The sequence below is a fragment of the Bos mutus genome, chromosome 1, assembly GCF_027580195.1.
Source record: "Bos mutus isolate GX-2022 chromosome 1, NWIPB_WYAK_1.1, whole genome shotgun sequence".
Taxonomy (NCBI): Eukaryota; Metazoa; Chordata; class Mammalia; order Artiodactyla; family Bovidae; genus Bos; species Bos mutus.
The window spans coordinates 23,803,676-23,821,145 of NC_091617.1; the positions used below are offsets into that span (position 1 = coordinate 23,803,676).

The window sequence follows — 17,470 nt, forward strand, 5'->3', positions numbered from 1 at the left end:
GGCTTGACATTATTAACATTTGGTATACAGTCATCCAGATTCATAACCTTTTTCCCCCATTGGTTGAAACATTCACAGACATTATTGTTATGTAATATCTTCTTATATAGATAGCAAATATAGTAAAGAGAACTTTGGCTTCCTAATCTGAATTTCTGTTCTGCTATTTCCAAGCAGAACTTCATTTGTCAGTTATTCAACATTCCTAATCCCCAGTCACTTCCTGTATAAAATTGAGAGAAAAGTCCTTACTTATCAGAACTAATGTAGGAATAAATTGAATTAAAGATTGACCATATATGTGAAAAGTTTTGTATGTCAACATTGGTTAACACATTTCTATTTTCTGAGACATATTATTTCACATTTCAGTATTTCTGGAATATACTTATGGCTTATCATTAATTTCAACATAAACCGTAGACATTTTTTCCTTAAAACACCATTTAATTGATCATACTTTTTACAACTGATACTTTTAGAAGGTTAAGGAATATATTATAGTTTTTGCATTTGTAAGAATTCATATAGATAGGAAAAAAAAGAATTCATATTGATAAGTTTACATATTTATGGTATGACATCAAAAATTAAGAAGTGGGAAAGAATAAAATAATAACCTTGCAAATTAACAGGAAAAATCACATTAAATTATAGATCTTTGTATATAAAAATTTTATGCCAATAAACCATGACCACTTGATCTATATTATTTTGCAAGTTCCCAAAACATAGAACAATATGTTAATAATTTTCAGTATATAAAAACTCTTGAATAAAAATACATTGATTAGAAAATATGATGTATGCAGGGTATTAGATGTATTTGTAACCTACAAAGCAATTCAAAATTTATTTCTGTTTTTATTCTTTTTCAAAATGATTTCTTAAATTCCCATTGGACAGGAACTAAAGAATAGCTTCTTGACACATTGTACTTTATTCTGGGAAAGTCTGTCATTTCATAAATCTTTCTTGAATGACATGACAGTGTTCAGAGATATGAAGAACTATACTTTAAACTTGACAACTACTATTAATTTGGGAAACTGAATGTTTGATATGCTTTTATTGGATCACCAAAGAAGACTGATAATGAGCAAATTATTTGCTTTTTCTTTGCATCAATTTTTTACATCAATTTTAATTCAGGAATTATAGATATGGCAACTTTTATTGTAAGGTTAGAAGATACAAATTAAGTAAAATCTTGAATTAAACATTCAGATGCTAGAAAACTACATTATTAATATTTGTTAATAGACTAAATGTCTTTTAACTTTGAAAGTCTTAGCAGTAGCATAAACAGTGTTCTACAAAGTAGAAACCACAGAAAGCAGAGGAAAATCCATCTTCGATGCTAGTATAAACTATGTGAAGAAATATGTACCAAATGTATAAGATTTAGAGAAAATTCAGTGGGTAGTTCCTATCTAAAGCTTTTAAAAGAAAATTAGAAATATATGCAGATTCTGGAATACTTATAGATTCAGAAATCAATCATTACATTCCATACCAGATGAAGCTTGGTAGTCTGTGGGGAAAACCCTTTTAGAAATCATTGTAAACTTCCAAACTGGATAACTCTTATAAGCTGCATATGAGTCAAAGAATTGGAAACTCTATGCAATTTACAGTGGGAATAAACACCTTCTTTGCTGTACTTTTGAGAGGATGAGAAACACTCTTGAGTTTGAGGATCTTCAATGTGAAAAATCTTACTGAAAGCAAACAATCACATAAGTGCCAACCGAAGAAAGTGTTCTCAGATTTCACTTCTCATGTGCATTGTCATCAACACCTCCAAGAGTCCTGGAATCTAACTTCCTTAGTTATCTTTACCACAGAATCTCGACAAATGCCACTTTAGTCATTAAAAATCCACCAGCCCATTCTGTGATGTTGACTTTTCTCTGTCCCAACGGCATTTTTTATATGAGAAGCAAAAGTACATCCTAGGGCATAGTTAAGTCTGAATGTTGAAATATTCATTTGTTTGTTTGGAAAACTCTTATGATGAGGGAACTAACAGAAGACAAGGTTCTAAATAGGGATAAATATCTTGCTTCCTATGCCCATCTGTCTTATTTTCTATTGGAAGTCTTTCCCAAGCTTAAAAGTAAAAAAGAACATCTATTTTGGAGATGGGCAACACATTTTTTTCCTAGCAGCAACTCAAAACATGATGAGTAATTTGGAAAAGAACTGTCAAATCTACCAGCTGCCTTGCATGTGATGGTGAGGCCTGCTTCATTTTGTGTCTTATGTACCATCTGCCACATACTGATTGCCTCCAGTATGGAAACGAAAAGCTGGGTATATCAGGTGAAACTCATTTCACATCAAAAACAAATTGACAATACACAACATTATAGAAACTTACAATTATTTCCTAATTTAGTAACTCAAAAGTATGTTTCTTTCTATAGAATATAATTGGCCACACAGGAGTGTGTAAGTATGCTGCTGCTGCTGCTGAGTCGCTTCAGTCGTGTCCGACTCTGTGCGACCCCATAGACGGCAGCCCACCAGGCTCCACCGTCCCTGGGATAGGCATGTAAACGTTTCGGGCAAAATTCCCATCTTTTATTATTATTATTTTGAAGATGCAGCCACTGTTTAAACAGAAATCTTTCGGGACATATTTTTTCAATCTTTGTTTAAACACAAAAATTAACATAACCTCATTTTAGAAAGTTCTGTTTCAAGTTGAAGTGTAGTTTTTTCTTTCCTATAACATGCTCTGAAGCATTTTATTGAGGCCACTAAAAAGTCCAATAAAAAGTGAGTGCCTGGAAAAATTCATTCAGAAAATATTATGCTATAAAGCAGATACTACTTTAAAAATAATACAACTGGTTTTTCAACACCTCCACCCTCCACCCCACCTTGACATTTGGAAAACTATGTGCAGGATATAATTTAACTTAATAATGGAAATATTACAGTTTTTTTTTTAAATCAGTAACTAGATAGATGCTATATATGAATCCTCTCATGTCAAGGTCAGCTTTTCTGCAAAAGACCTCCCAAGCATCTCTTAGGAGGAAACCTCTGGTGGCTCAGAGGTTAAAGCGTCTGCCTGGAATGCGGGAGACCTGGGTTTGATCCCTGGGTCGGGAAAATCCCCTGGAGAACGAAATGTCAACCCACTCCAGTACTCTTGCCTGGAGAATCCCATGGAGGGAGGAGCCTGGTAGGCTACAGTCCATGGGGTCACAAACAGTCGGACACGACTAAACGACTTCACTTTCTTTCTTTCTATACTTGTATTCTCTGCAGCCTTTCTTCTTTGGACAAGCTGTTACCCCAAGACCTGAAGTGATCATCTCTCTCCTAGGAGCCCTTAATGTGTCCTGCACCTGGCACTAATTAGCTACTTTATGCAGACTCCCATTTAATTTTTATTAAGTATCACATTTTTCATGGCTCCATATGTTTTGATTAAATAGTAGGTTAAAAATGCATTCAATTGTGTATATTCTAACAGTGTTCCCATGATGTGAAACATTTAAAATATCTTTAGCTAATGCTAATTTTTAAAGTGAAAAATCAAGTCCTGGTTACTTCTCATGCTTGGTTGGTCACTTGATTCTTTTGGAAGCATCTTTTGTGTTTGACAATGTCTGTTCAATGCCTCTAATTTGAAGGGTAGGTATAAATTTATTGAGTCATTTTTTTTTCTCAGACTTTCAATTGTCTTCATATTGAATAATTCTGTAGTGAAATTCAAGGTTCACAAAATATTTTTATCCTCAGTGGGATACCCTTTTATGAATACTAATATGAATATCAATATATTCCCTTCTTTCAGTAACTTTGCTGGGTTATACCTTGAGCCTGATCACCTGTGTCTAATGTTCTTGGAACAGCACAACCCCTTAAATCTACAGATTCATGTTTTAATTTACTTTATTTAAATATGATTTCTTCTGTTTTATCTCTGGATATTTTTCCTTTCTCAGTTCTTTTCCTCAAATACATCAGTTATATTGGCTTTCCTTTGTCTCAATTCCATATTTGTTAACTTATCTATAATAATTTTGACATTATCGTTTTTCATATTGTTTGATTTCTTAATGCCTATTTATCACCTTCCTTTTTCAGTTGCAGTTATCATTTTCCTATTTCTCAATTATATGTCTTTAAATTTTGTTAATTTCCTTGATAAGCTTGAACAAAGCATTCTTCTCCACTTGTCTTTTAGCCCCTTAACCTCTTGAGATTTTTGTTTGTGTCTTTTTTTTAAGAGTGACCCTGTTGTATATAATTCTATTTAGACTATAAACAGCTATTTATTCTAAAGTATTTCTCTGTTCCCTTATGTTATATTTGGAAGATATAGATATTTATCTCCCTTTGACTAATGATTATGTTATTTTCTGTCATTCATTAGAGAAGTAATTAGTTAATATAAGTTTATTGTTTTATTTAGTTTTGCATAAATCTCTTTTAGTCCCTATTTGATTAACCATCTAGTTAATGGCTAAAAACTAGAGTTTGCATGTTTGGAGAAGAGAAAGTGAAAAGTATCAGGGTCATTCAGTAACCTCTACTTAGACTCTTATCTTGAATATTTTCTCAAAAACATGTTACTTTCCTCTTGGTATGCTAATGATTTTAGTAATACAGAACAGACCACTTTAGGTTGCTGCTGCTAAGTCGCTTCAGTCGTGTCCAACTCTGTGCGACCCCATAGATGGCAGCCCACCAGGCTTCCCTGTCCCTGGGATTCTCCAGGCAAGAACACTGGAGTGGGTTGCTGTTTCCTTCTCCAATACATGAAAGTGAAAAGTGAAAGTGAAGTCACTTCAGTTGTGTCCAACTCTGTGCGGCCCCATAGATGGCAGCCCACCAGGCTCCCCTGTCCCTGGGATTCTCCAGGCAAGAACACTGGAGTGGGGTGCCATTGCCTTCTCCGCCACTTTAGGTTACCAGCTCCCTATATTCTATATAAAACCCTCTTCATCTTCCTTCATACTTCCTGCTTTGTAATGAATTGCTTTTTAGGCATACTAGTTTTTCCACAGCTATGTAACAAGTGCCCACAGATCGAGGGACTTAAACAGCACCCTTTTTAAAAAATTTATTGATTTTAATTTGAGGCTAGTTACCTTACAATATTGTGGTGGTTTTTGCCATACATTGACATGAATCGGCCATGGGTGTACATGTGTTCCCTCGTCCTGAACCCCCTTCCACTTCCCTCTCATCCCATCCCTCTAGGTTGCCCCAGTGCACCAGCTTTGAGGGCCCTGCTTCATGCATCATATTTGTGTTTTCCTCTAGCAGTTTTATAGTTTCTGGTCTTATGTTTAGACCTTTAATCCATTTTGATTTTATTTTTGTGTATGGTGTTATAAAGTGTTCTAGTTTCATTCTTTTACAAGTGGTTGACCAGTTTTCCCAGCACAACTTGTTAAAGAGATTGTCTTTTCTCCATTGTATATTCTTGCCTCCTTTGTCAAAGAGAAGGTGTCCATAGGTGCATAGATTTATCTCTGGGCTTTCTATTTTGTTCCATTAATCTATATTTCTGTCTTTAAACAGCACCCATTTTTTAGGCCACAGTTTTGTAGCTCAATCAGACTCAACTCAGTCCTCTTCTTAGCACCTCATAGGCCAGGTCAAGATGTTGATCAGGCTGAGCACTTCTCTGAAGACTCTCCAGAAGAATCCACTTCAGAATTCATGGAGGTTATTGGCAGTATTAAGTTCTTTGTAGCTGTAGCATCGATATCACCATCTTCTTGTGTGCTGCCAGCCAGAAGCTGCTCGCAGTTTGCTTGCTGACCTTTGCATGTGGTTACCACAGCCTTCAAAGTCAGCAGTGACCCCTTGAATCCTTTCAGCTGTAGAAAATCCCCTGATTGAAAGGTCTTTTGTGATTGGGTTACACCCCTAAATTAACCTTAAGGTCCCTAAGACCTATCTTAAGGTCGACTGATTAGTGACCTTAATTACATCTACAAAATCCCTTTTGTCACATAACAATCATGGGAGTAACTTCAGGAAGTGAAGGTAATGGGGGCCACCTTAAACTTTCCCTATCCATAATCGACTGGGCCTTTTTTTCCTACAGTGCCTTCTCTCCTGACTTGTGAATTTTAGTTGGTTAACTTTGAAGTCGTCTCTCATATTTCCCAAGTCTCCTTCTTAACTCCCAATCTCCTTTTCCCTATCAAGGGATGATGGAATGGGCTCTTGCAGTGTTGACAGATACTTCTTGTGAAATTGGTATTGATAAAGGATTGTGGATTGAGTCTAGTTATTGTTCATTTTCTGTGCTCATTTTCCTCCAGATTCAACCATGATTGGCAAGAGGACTTCATAATTTGTGGTTTGGTGTTATGGTAGTTTTTCCATATTATTCATTTCTTTTGTTGCATTTAATAGAGGAAGGTGGAGCAAAAAGCCTTTATTTCATTCAGTTCAGTTCAGTTCAGTTGCTCAGTCCTGTCTGACTTTCTGCAACCCCATGAATTGCAGCACGCCAGGCCTCCCTGTCCATCACCAACTCCCGGAGTTCACTCAAACTCACATCCATCGAGTCGGTGATGCCATCCAGCCATCTCATCCTCTGTTGTCCCCTTCTCCTCCTGCCCCCAATCCCTCCCAGCATCAGAGTCTTTTCCAATGAGTCAACTCTTCACATTAGGTAGCCAAAGTATTGAAGTTTCAGCTTTAGCATCATTCCTTCCAAAGAACACCAAGGACTGATCTCCTTTAGAATGGACTGGTTGGATCTCCTTGCAGTCCAAGGGACTCTCAAGAGTCTTCTCCAACAGCACAGTTCAAAAGCATCAATTTTTCAGCACTCAGCTATCTTCACAGTCCAACTCTCACATCCATACATGACCACTGGAAAAACCATAGCCTTGACTAGACAGACATTTGTTGGCAAAGTAATGTCTCTGCTTTTGAATATGCTATCTAGGTTGGTTATAACTTTCCTTCCAAGGAGTAAGTGCCTTTTAATTTTATGGCTGAAGTCACTATCTGCAGTGATTTTGGAGCCCCAAAAAATAAAGTCTGACACTGTTTCCACTGTGTCCCCATCTATTTCCCATGAAGTGATGGGACCAGATGCCATGATCTTAGTTTTCTGAATGATATTAACCTAAATATTAAAAATCTTTAATTTTAAACTAATTAATAAAAAACTCATTAATTTTGGAGTCTTTTCAAATAAAAATAAACAGCATGTTTACTTAGTAATTAAAAATAAAGTACTATAAATGTCAAATATCACAGTAATGTAAAAGTCATGTTTGACTGTGACCTCATGGACTGTAGCCCGCCAGGCTCCTCTGTTTATGAAATTCTCCAGGCAAGACTACTGGAGTGGGTTGCCATTCCTTTCAAGGAATCTTCCCAACCCAGGGATCAAACCCAGGTCTCCTGCATTGCACGCAGACTCTTTACCATCTATACCACCAGGGAGGAGTAGAAACAGTATTATGAGATTAGTATTAGAAAACTTCACTGGCTATTGTCAGAAAGAAATAGCATTAATGTGTTAATCACACCTTCTAAGAAAAATTTTCACTTCTATGCTGCTGCTAAGTCGCTTCAGTTGTATGACTGTGTGTGACCCCATAGATAGCAGCCTACCAGGCCCCTCCGTCCATGGGATTTTCCAGGCAAGAGTACTGGAGTGGGTTGCTATTGCCTTCACTTCTATAAATTACAATATTTCACTGACAGAAAGATACCACCTTATATATTTATATATATATATGTCATAAAATATATATCATGATGTACATTACACCTAAATATTATATGCATGACATTTGAATTACTACACTACTTTTTTAAATGTATGAAATGTCACTCTAGGGAATACTACATAATTAGATTCATTAAAAATATATAAACTACCAAATTAAATTAAATTTTGAATTAAAATATGTCTGAATGCCTTTTTAAATATCTCTTATGGCAAACAGTACTTCCTAGATTTATTGGGGATATTATTTTCATCTCCCCTACAAAACTATTAGCTCTTTGTCAGTAAGTACATTGTTGTGTTTATCTTTCTGCTGCCTCTAGGTCTAGCACAACATTTACACATGGTAGGGGTATGCCAAGTGTTGGTGCAGTTAATTGATACACACATATGCACACATAGGTAATACTTGCCTAGAAAATGTTTATGCAAGCAGCTTTAAATAGTGCTATAAAAAGATTAAGCAACATTAATGGTAACAGGCCAATCATATAGTCCCCATTCTGCTAGTAGGAGATAAAATACAACAAAAAAGAAGGCACTAATGAGTTAGGATGGTGCCTTACTAAGTGTGTAATTAATGTTATTAAGAAACATTGCAGTTGCATATTAAAATTCCGTTAACTAAGCAGCACTTCAGCATCAGTACATTTGTTCCTTAGCTGCACGTCCCCACCCCGCCCTTTTTTTTTTTTTTTTTCTGATTGGCATCTTCATGCAATCTTTTTCTAAAAAATGAGATAATGGGATATGATCAGCCCTCGTGGTTTAGCTGGAGTGCTGACATGACAGTTCTGGCAAGTTGACAGGTTAAGTGAGTGAAAATGGATGTCTTGTCTCACCATTTACACGAAGAGCCTTTTTTAAGCTATAGTTTTCCCTCCTCACCTCCACACTTACAACCTCTTCTACTTGCAATATTGAGGACTCTAGCTTTCCTAGTTAGTATCTAGAGAGGATTTTTTTTTAATCACTCCTTTGACTATTTTTCTTCCCCTGGTGAAAATGAGATCTTTTTAAAGAATAATGTAAATATTGTTGTACTTAATAATTCATTTGTTTTAATAGTAATGGTATTTTCCTTGGAAATAACGGTCTCTTAAAGAAAACAAAATTTTACTGTTTTATTGTATTTTCAGTATTTTAGTCAGGAAAGCACAGTAGAGAAGCAAAGCTACTATTGGTGAAGGACAGAATAATATGGGAAAATGTGATTTTCAAAAATCAGAATTTGTTTAAATTTTTCTCCATTTATAACTTAATTCAAGAGTTCATTAAAATCATATGTTAGATTTTAGGATGATTTCCTATAGGTAATGATTTCCTGTACTTGCCTATAATTGAAGTACAAATCTATTTTAGTAATTTCACATACACTAAAGTGTAAAATGATCTGTAAACATGTCCAGCAAAACACTTTATGTTAACTATTAAATTTACTGCAATATAGAAATATTTAATACCATTAGAGGATTACATTGGACTTGATAAAGTCAGTAAAGCCCATTTACATAGAAAAATACATGGTTACACCAGCATAAATCCTTCAGTTTAACAAACATTTACCTGATTTTCTAAAGGGGTCAGTGAAGCCAGGTGATGGTAATAGTACATTGGTGCAATCCAGAAAACTTCTGTCTCTAACATAAGGCATGTGTTTTAACCTCTGTGAGGAACAACTTCACCCTCTTCCTTTCTTACCTGCTTTATCTCAAAAGAACAAATCTATCTCTTACTGTCTCTTTTTCTGTTTCAATGCTTTCCCCAACTGTCGGAGACAACGTCAAGTTCCTTTTGTAATGGTGGGACGTCCTGTATTACAACTCTTATCATGTTCCTCACGTTGTATCATGCTTGATTATTTTCATGTAAGTTTCCTCTGGTAGGCAGTAAGTTCCAGAGAACAGAGATCTTAGTACCCTCAGACCCTGACACTAAATAATACCAGTAAATGCTTAAAATAATTAAATGCTATTATATGAGTTAAAGTGCCAACAAACATCTGAATTTATTTCTAGTACAAATTTATTACTTGGGGGCTTCTCGTAAAAAAAAAAAAAAAAAAGGTTAAGTACAAAATGTCTGTGGAGTTGTTGTTCAGTCACTCAGTCCTGTCTGACTCTTTGCAACCCCATGGACTGCAGCATGCCAGACAGGCTTCCCTGTCCTTCACCATCTTCCAGAGCTTGCTCAAACTCATGTCCATTGAGTGGGTGATGCCGTCCAACCATCTTGTCCTCTGTCTTCCCCTTCTCCTCCTGCCTTCTAGCTTTCCCAGCATCAGGGTCCAGTGAAGCTGTGGTGGAGCTGTTTATTTTAACTCTGTTTTTACATGCTTGCCGATGAGATTTAAATGTGCAAGGTATTTTGAAACAAATGAACTTATCCTTTGCCAGGGCATTCTATTTTTTCTAGATAGTTGTAGAATTATTTCATTTTCTATATTTACATTGCTCATTTTCAAGAAGAAGCATATTATCTGTGACTATAAATTAAAGAGCATGATTTTAATCACAATCACAAAACATACACATGCTTTTCATTTGCATGTCCCACTTACCACCAAAACTCAGTACCTTTGATGCTCTTTGGACTTGCTTTCCCAGTTACTAAAACAGTCAATTTAGAAGGCCACTTACATTATTTTGTAGTTACATTAGAGAACATGTTTGACTAGCTTCACAGCCTGCTTTAGTCAACAGATTTTGAATGACCATGAGTTACTTTATTTTTCAATATTATATGAACCTACAAAAATTAGTCTTCCCATAATCAATAAATTCCACAACCGTGGTTAAAAAATATAAAGAGTATAGCTGCATAATTGGCACAGGGTTTTACTCACATACAAGGACTGAATGCAGTTGGTACATGCGAGACCTCTCATAGATGGAAAGTAGCATATGAAATCTAAATAGACAAAGTATCTAAAGATTGGGATTTGTGTCATTCAATTTTTTGACCATTTTACTTTCCGTATTTATGGAAACAGTAAATAAACCTTTTAGTAGTTTTGCTTTTTCAGTTTGACATTAAAAAAGCATATATATAATGTACATCACATATAGAGAGGTAGATTATTAAATTATTGTTGAAAAAGGCATAGATATTGGTTTTTATTATGGAACAAGAATTTTTAATATTAGTTAGAAGGAAGGCACTAATGAGAAAGAAACCACATCACTCATCTAGAGGGTTTATTGCCATGAACTCAGTAAAAAACTGATTAATTGGAAAGGTACATAATTTAGCACTTTAATAGTTTATATTTCTTAAAAACAGTGACAAATGAATAAAATGTGATTAAATTGGGTTTATAAAAATGATCATTTTAAATCCTATATCCCTACATTATATTTTTCATTATAAATGCATTGCTTCCCCTGAAATGGATTATGTGTTAATAAGTTTCAAATCAAATATTTTCATGACATTATGCATTTCCAATATTATTAACAGAAGTTCTTTGGAAATCAAGTGAAGTGTTAAATAGTAAAAATTAAATAAAATTAAATAAGTTGAAGGAACAGTCATTTATCAATTAGAAGCCGACCTATTCTGATTACTGAGTAAATATTCAACTCCTGTTTTACATTTCATGTTAATGAAGTGAATTCTTGCTGTTTCTTGGTGGGGCTAAGCCTATTAACTAATTTTTTTGTGTGAGAACTTTAGAATTGGTTATTACACAGTACCTGTGTTTTTTTGTATGTTGCTTTTGTCACTCCAGGGTGGCAGCTACTCATTTTACAGTAAGTTTTTGGTGCAGTGGGAATGATGTACAGAAGGGCATATTAAAATCAATTAGGAAATAGTTTCAAACATATTTTCTTTGACATCTCCCCACCCAGATTACTATAAGAATGAAGTAGCTCTTCCCCTTAATTTTCTATTCCAAATTATTCATTTACAGTTCACTATTTGGAGATTTTCCACACCAAATAGAGATACTATATCATTGCACAATAGTAGACAGCACACCTCACCAGTAACAGCTTACAATGGAACAGAACAATGAAGGCACTCAGGCAGTGGGCGCGGGGATAGGGGATAGAGAAATAATACAAGCAAGGGAAAGTACCTTAAAGTGGGAAGAACAGAAGAAAAGTACAAGATTAGAGTATGTTCAGGTTAATCGTTGTTGACAAGATAGATCAAAGACTAATAGATATCAAGAGGGATTAATCACTAAAACAAGCAAATATGTATGCAAGTGATTGAAAGTAGATTCGTCTGCTGAAATGCTGGAGCTGCTTTGAGCACAGGTGAGCATGCGGATGATAGAACCCTGGGACAGCTGATGGAAGACAAAATGATACACAGAGGAGAGTGATTTACAAGCATGGCAATGGCAAGCAATAGAAAAGGCACTGTAGGTTTTGAATGAAGAATGGCTTAAAATAAGTGTACGTCAGAAAGGTTGTACTTATAAGTAGTACAGAAAGAGCAAGATTATAGATTTTATGTCCTTTAACAATAACAGCAACTATTTAGGAAAAACATGTTATGATTTTAACAATATTATACCATATTGGAAACCATAGCATATAATTTTTACCCTTGTGTTTAGTAATAGATATAAATTGTCAGTCATATGATTTGAAGTGAACCACATGTTTAAGAGGTCCAACTATCAAATGGATCAGAAATCATCTGTCTTCCTATCTATTGGTTAGATCTTTAAAAGCCTTTAATAAGATTCAGTTTACTGGTCTTTACATCATAATGGTAGAAGTTAAGGCATAGAGCTCTGTGAATATTAAATGAGATGATGCCCATGGATGGTTTGACACACCTTCTGGCCCTTAATAAGCACTCAATTGATTTTAATTATTGTTATTGTATTAAACAGTTTTCAACTCAGCAAGTCTTTCAAATAAGCAAATGATGAAAGAATGTACATTTCAAATATGCTTTAGAAAATACTGGAATTTCATCAGTAAAAATATTAAATAACAAAAAAAAATTATACCTGAGTGTAAGATACAAAGGTCATAATCTTTATTGTTATGAAATAAGAAGCTTATTCACTCAGGCGCAAAATTATACCTAAAGAAAGAGCTGAAGAGTGTGCCTGTAACTGCCTTGTCACACATTAATGCATGCAACTGCTTCATGACTGTCTCCATGTTCATGTCTGCCATAGAAAGTCATATTTTCCTGTAAAAACAGCTTTGAACATGATATGATTAACCTTTAGGGTCCCCCATCTTGTGTCTCCAAGCCCACTGCATGCTCAGCGCAGGCTTCCTGCTCACGTTTGCCATCTGATTTCCATATCACCCACTCACTCACACCAGCAGGCATTAGCATAACAGAGCTGTAGCGTGACTTTGATTGAAGCCAGCTTGGGCTGAATGTAGTATCAAAGCATAATTTAGCAGAAATCAAATCTAATTTGCTGTGTATTGTATTTAAATTCTCCAAAACACAGTTTTGGGTGAACAGTACCAGACCTCTCATCTTAATTGACCTTTTTATATTTGGATCTACTCTTCTGGAAATCCCCCAATGCACTTTTTGCATGGAGATATTCTTTTAAACCTGTGCATGTGTACTTGAACATTGAATTGTCCCACTGTTTGCTTCATTCCCTTTCTTGTTGCTGCTGAAGCAGTAAGGTATAATCGCTTATAACAGATTAAACAAGTAGGTAGTTACATCATAGTTAAATGAGATTTGTCTAATGCTTTGGGTTGTAGAAAAGATCTAAATATGTATTTTATAGTCTTCTGTCTTAGAAATATATAAAAGAATTGCCATTTTTATAACCAGCATATTCTTCTGGAATTTATAACTCTAACTCTTTAATTCATATTTGGGTTTAAATGTGTGTTTTGAATTGTCAGCTTGAGGACCTAATTTTTTTTTTTTTTTTTTAATATCTAATGAGAGCCGTCATAGAAAATCCATTCTGTGGAGAGTGCACATTGTGCTATTGTGCTTGATAAAATGCCACCTCTCTGCCTCTTCCCTCCCGTTGGTGCCATCAGCCAAGTATTGTCTTTTCAAATCATTTTCAGTGCTACCTGGCAGAAATACTGAAACGGTGATGTGTTATCAGTAGAATTATTGATGCAGTTTTTCATTTTTAAAACCTCAAAAAGGGACTTTCTGGCAGTCCAGTGGATAAGGATTCACCTTCCAATGTAGCGGGTACGGGTTCGATCTTTGGTTGGAGAGCTGAAATCCCACCTGGCTTGTAGCCCAAAAAACCAAGCATTAAAAAAAAAGAAAACAGTAACAATATTGAAACAGATTCAGTAAAGATTTTTTAAATGGTCCACATCAAAAAAAAAAAAAAACTAAAAAAAAAAAAACCCTCAAAAATAAATTCCTTCATCTGATATCCCTTCACAAAAGATTACAATATAGATCTTGGGCAGAGGAAGAGTCTACAGAAGTAAAAGTGATTGATGTAATTTGTTCCAGTGGCTCAACTTCTGATGACAATAAGAAAGGCTATACATTTTCAGAGGCTTGAATACTTTTAAAATCTTTTGCTTTGTTAAATGCTTTTATATCTTCAATTTTAAATTTTAAAAATGAAAATGTGAATCTAGTTTCAAAGAGATTAGTGTGGTTTTAGTTTGAGTGACAAGAAGCAATTTGATTCATTAGAAATACAATGTATTTATAATTCGGAATAAAAAGACAAAATAAACAATTATCACGTGAAAGGATGTTTCATAGCATGAATAACACAAACGCTGACAGCAGTTTCCATTAGTAGTCTTTTAAAATGCAGCACTGGGTAAAAACTCGAGAAACTTTTGATTTCCTGGTCTTTTAGGTTATGTCAACAGTGGAAATCTTGTAGAATTTCCTTATCCTTTAAGAGTTCTTACAAAATATTATATTTAATTGCTACTATAAATATAGCAATTATCAAGTGGATTTTCTGTTCCAACTGCCTGAGAGTTTTCAGTTTCATGTCTCCCTTTTCTCTTTTAGGAAGAACATTCTTTCTAATACTGTTGCTAAATCTTTCTTACATAAACATCTTTGAACAGATCTCCATACTTCCTAGGGCAAAATTTAAGCTCCTTTAGTATAAATTATCACACCCTACCTTTATCACTTCTGCCTCTCTTTGTCCCAAGTGACTGGAATCCTCTCCATTTCCTGAACTCTTACTTATGCTTCAAAACACAATTCAGATGTAGCCATCTCCCAACATCTTTTCTCTTCTTTCCTTAGCATTACTTTGTCTACTGTGTTCTCTTCCAATCTTTTCTCCCCAATGTCCTCTGCATTCTTCTGTTATTCAAATCATGCTCTGTGGTATTTGCTTTTATTTGTTTATTTAATTGGAAGTCTCTGCCATAGGCTATGAACGGTTTTTTATTTTGTTTTCTATCTCCTACATCAAGCAGACTATCTCATAGTTTGTAGATAATACATTTTGAAGGAGTAAATAGATGAATCATATATTTTCCAAAACATGGATAGATAGATGTGGTTATTTGCCAATCCTTATTTTAGGGGTAATATTTTAGCAGCTGTGTTAAAACTGTAGGATCTAGATTCCAAAAGTATTTTGAAAAATCATTCATCCACCCAAAGGTTTTTGAAAGCTTGAAAAATCAAATGCAAGAAGTCTGTAGTTAAATAATTAAAGTACAGATAGTAATTTTACCGAGATAGATGGATGATAGATAAACAGAGTATCAGTTCAGTTCACTTCAGTTCAGTCGCTCAGTCGTGTCCAACTATTTATGACCCCATGAATCGCAGAACACCAGGCCTCCCTGTCCATCACCAACTCCCAGAGTTCACTCAAACTCACGTCCATCGAGTCGGTGATGCCATCTAGCCATCTCATCCTCTGTCGTCCCCTTCTCCTCCTGCCCCCAATCCCTCCCAGCATCAGAGTCTCTTCCAATGAGTCAACTCTTCACATGAGGTTCCCAAAGTACTAGAGTTTCAGCTTTAGCATCATTCCTTCCAAAGAACACTCAGGACTGATCTCCTTGAGGATGGACTAGGTTGGATCTCTTTGCAGTCCAAGGGACTCTCAAGAGTCTTCTCCAGCACCACAGTTCAAAAGCATCAGTTCTTTAGCACTCAGCTTTCTTAATAGTCCAACTCTCACATCCATACATGACTACTGGAAAAAATATAGCTTTAACTAGACGGACCTTTGTTGGCAAAGTAATATGCTGTCTAGGATGGTCGTAGCTGTCTTCCAAGGAGCAAGCATCTTTTAATTTCATGGCTGCAGTCACTATATGCAGTGATTTTGGAGCCCCCCCCAAAAATAAAGTCTGTCCCTGTTTCCGTTGTTTCCCCAGATTCTATTTGCCATGAAGTGATGGGACTCGATGCCATGATCTTAGTTTTTTGAGTTTAAGCCAACTTTTTCACTTTCCTCTTTCACTTTGATCAAGAGGCTCTTTAGTTCTTCTTTGCTTTCTTTCATAAGGGTGGTATCATCTGCATATCTGAGGTTCTTGATATTTCTACCGGCATTCTTGATTCCAGCTTCTGCTTCTTCCAGCCCGGCATTTCACATGATGTACTCTGCATATAAGTTAAATAAGCAGGGTGACAATATACAGCCTTGACGTACTCCTTTCCCTGTTTGGAACCAGTCTGTTGTTTCGTGTCCAGTTCTGTTTATTCTTGATCTTCATACAGATTTCACAGGAGGCAAGTCAGGTGGTCTGGTATTTCCATTTCTTGAAGAATTTTGCATAGTCTGTTGTGATCCACACAGTCAAAGGCTTTGGCATAGTCAATAAAGCAGAAGCAAATGATTTTCTGGAACTCTCTTGCTTTTTCGATGATCCAGCAGAGTCGGCAGTTTGATCTCTGGTTCCTCTGCCTTTCTAAATCCAGCTTGAACATCTGGAAGTTCTAAATTCTTACTGTTATTTTACTAGCTAGTTATGAGAGTCAGTTTAGATTATTTCTTGTCCAAAGCAATGCAAATGAACTAATAAGCTGAATATGTGACTTTTATCAAAGACTAAATTTTACTATACTTACTTTTATATTTATGATGAGATACAAGCTAAGTTACTCAGTACTTCTTACTTACTTAATGTCCATTTTGGAAGTAAACTTTTTTCGTGAATTACTAAAAGAAGTAAGGAAATATACATTGATCTTTTAATTTTTCTTAATGTATATAATTTTTCTTTAGATATTACAGATTATAGAGACCAATCTTAATATTTTTGGTGTATCTGGTGGTTTCACATCTTTATTGAGACATGGACACTGCAGTGTTTTAAGAGTCATTCCTAAAGTAATTTTGTAACATTGATTTAAACTATCACTCTTATTAGAAAACATAGAGAACAAAAATCAATGATACTGCTGATTCAGTGGAATTGTGTAGAAATAACAAGATTGTAAGAAGCAAGTAATCTCCTGAAAATACAGGGCATCATAAACCACGTTCTGTTCAAATAGATCTATAAATCTGGGTTCTCCATCCTGTAAGCTGAGCCTTCTGTTATCTGTATTTGTAGAAGAAAATTTCACTTAGTAGATTTATTCCTTCAGTCCCTAATGTATGTGTTGAGTGTGTTGAATTAGGAGGCAGTGCAATAGAAAACCGAAAAATAAGCCACTACAAGTCTTGGTAAATTTTTTGGCGGGGGGCGGGGTGGGAGAGCGGGGAGGGGCAAAAGAAATTGCTGCTGCTGTTTCTATGCTAGTCTTCTTGTAAGGATGAGTAATTGGGTGGATGTTTGAGGCTACCCTACACTGACTCCACTCTTGGACTGC

At 35.4% G+C, this 17,470-nt stretch overlaps 1 protein-coding gene across 9 annotated transcripts in view; it reads left to right on the forward strand.

The window, feature by feature from the left end:
• The window catches only part of ROBO2 (roundabout guidance receptor 2), a 665,412-nt gene that overhangs the window by 523,182 nt on the left and 124,760 nt on the right, over positions 1-17,470 (forward strand). The gene's annotated exons all lie outside the window — the stretch shown is intronic.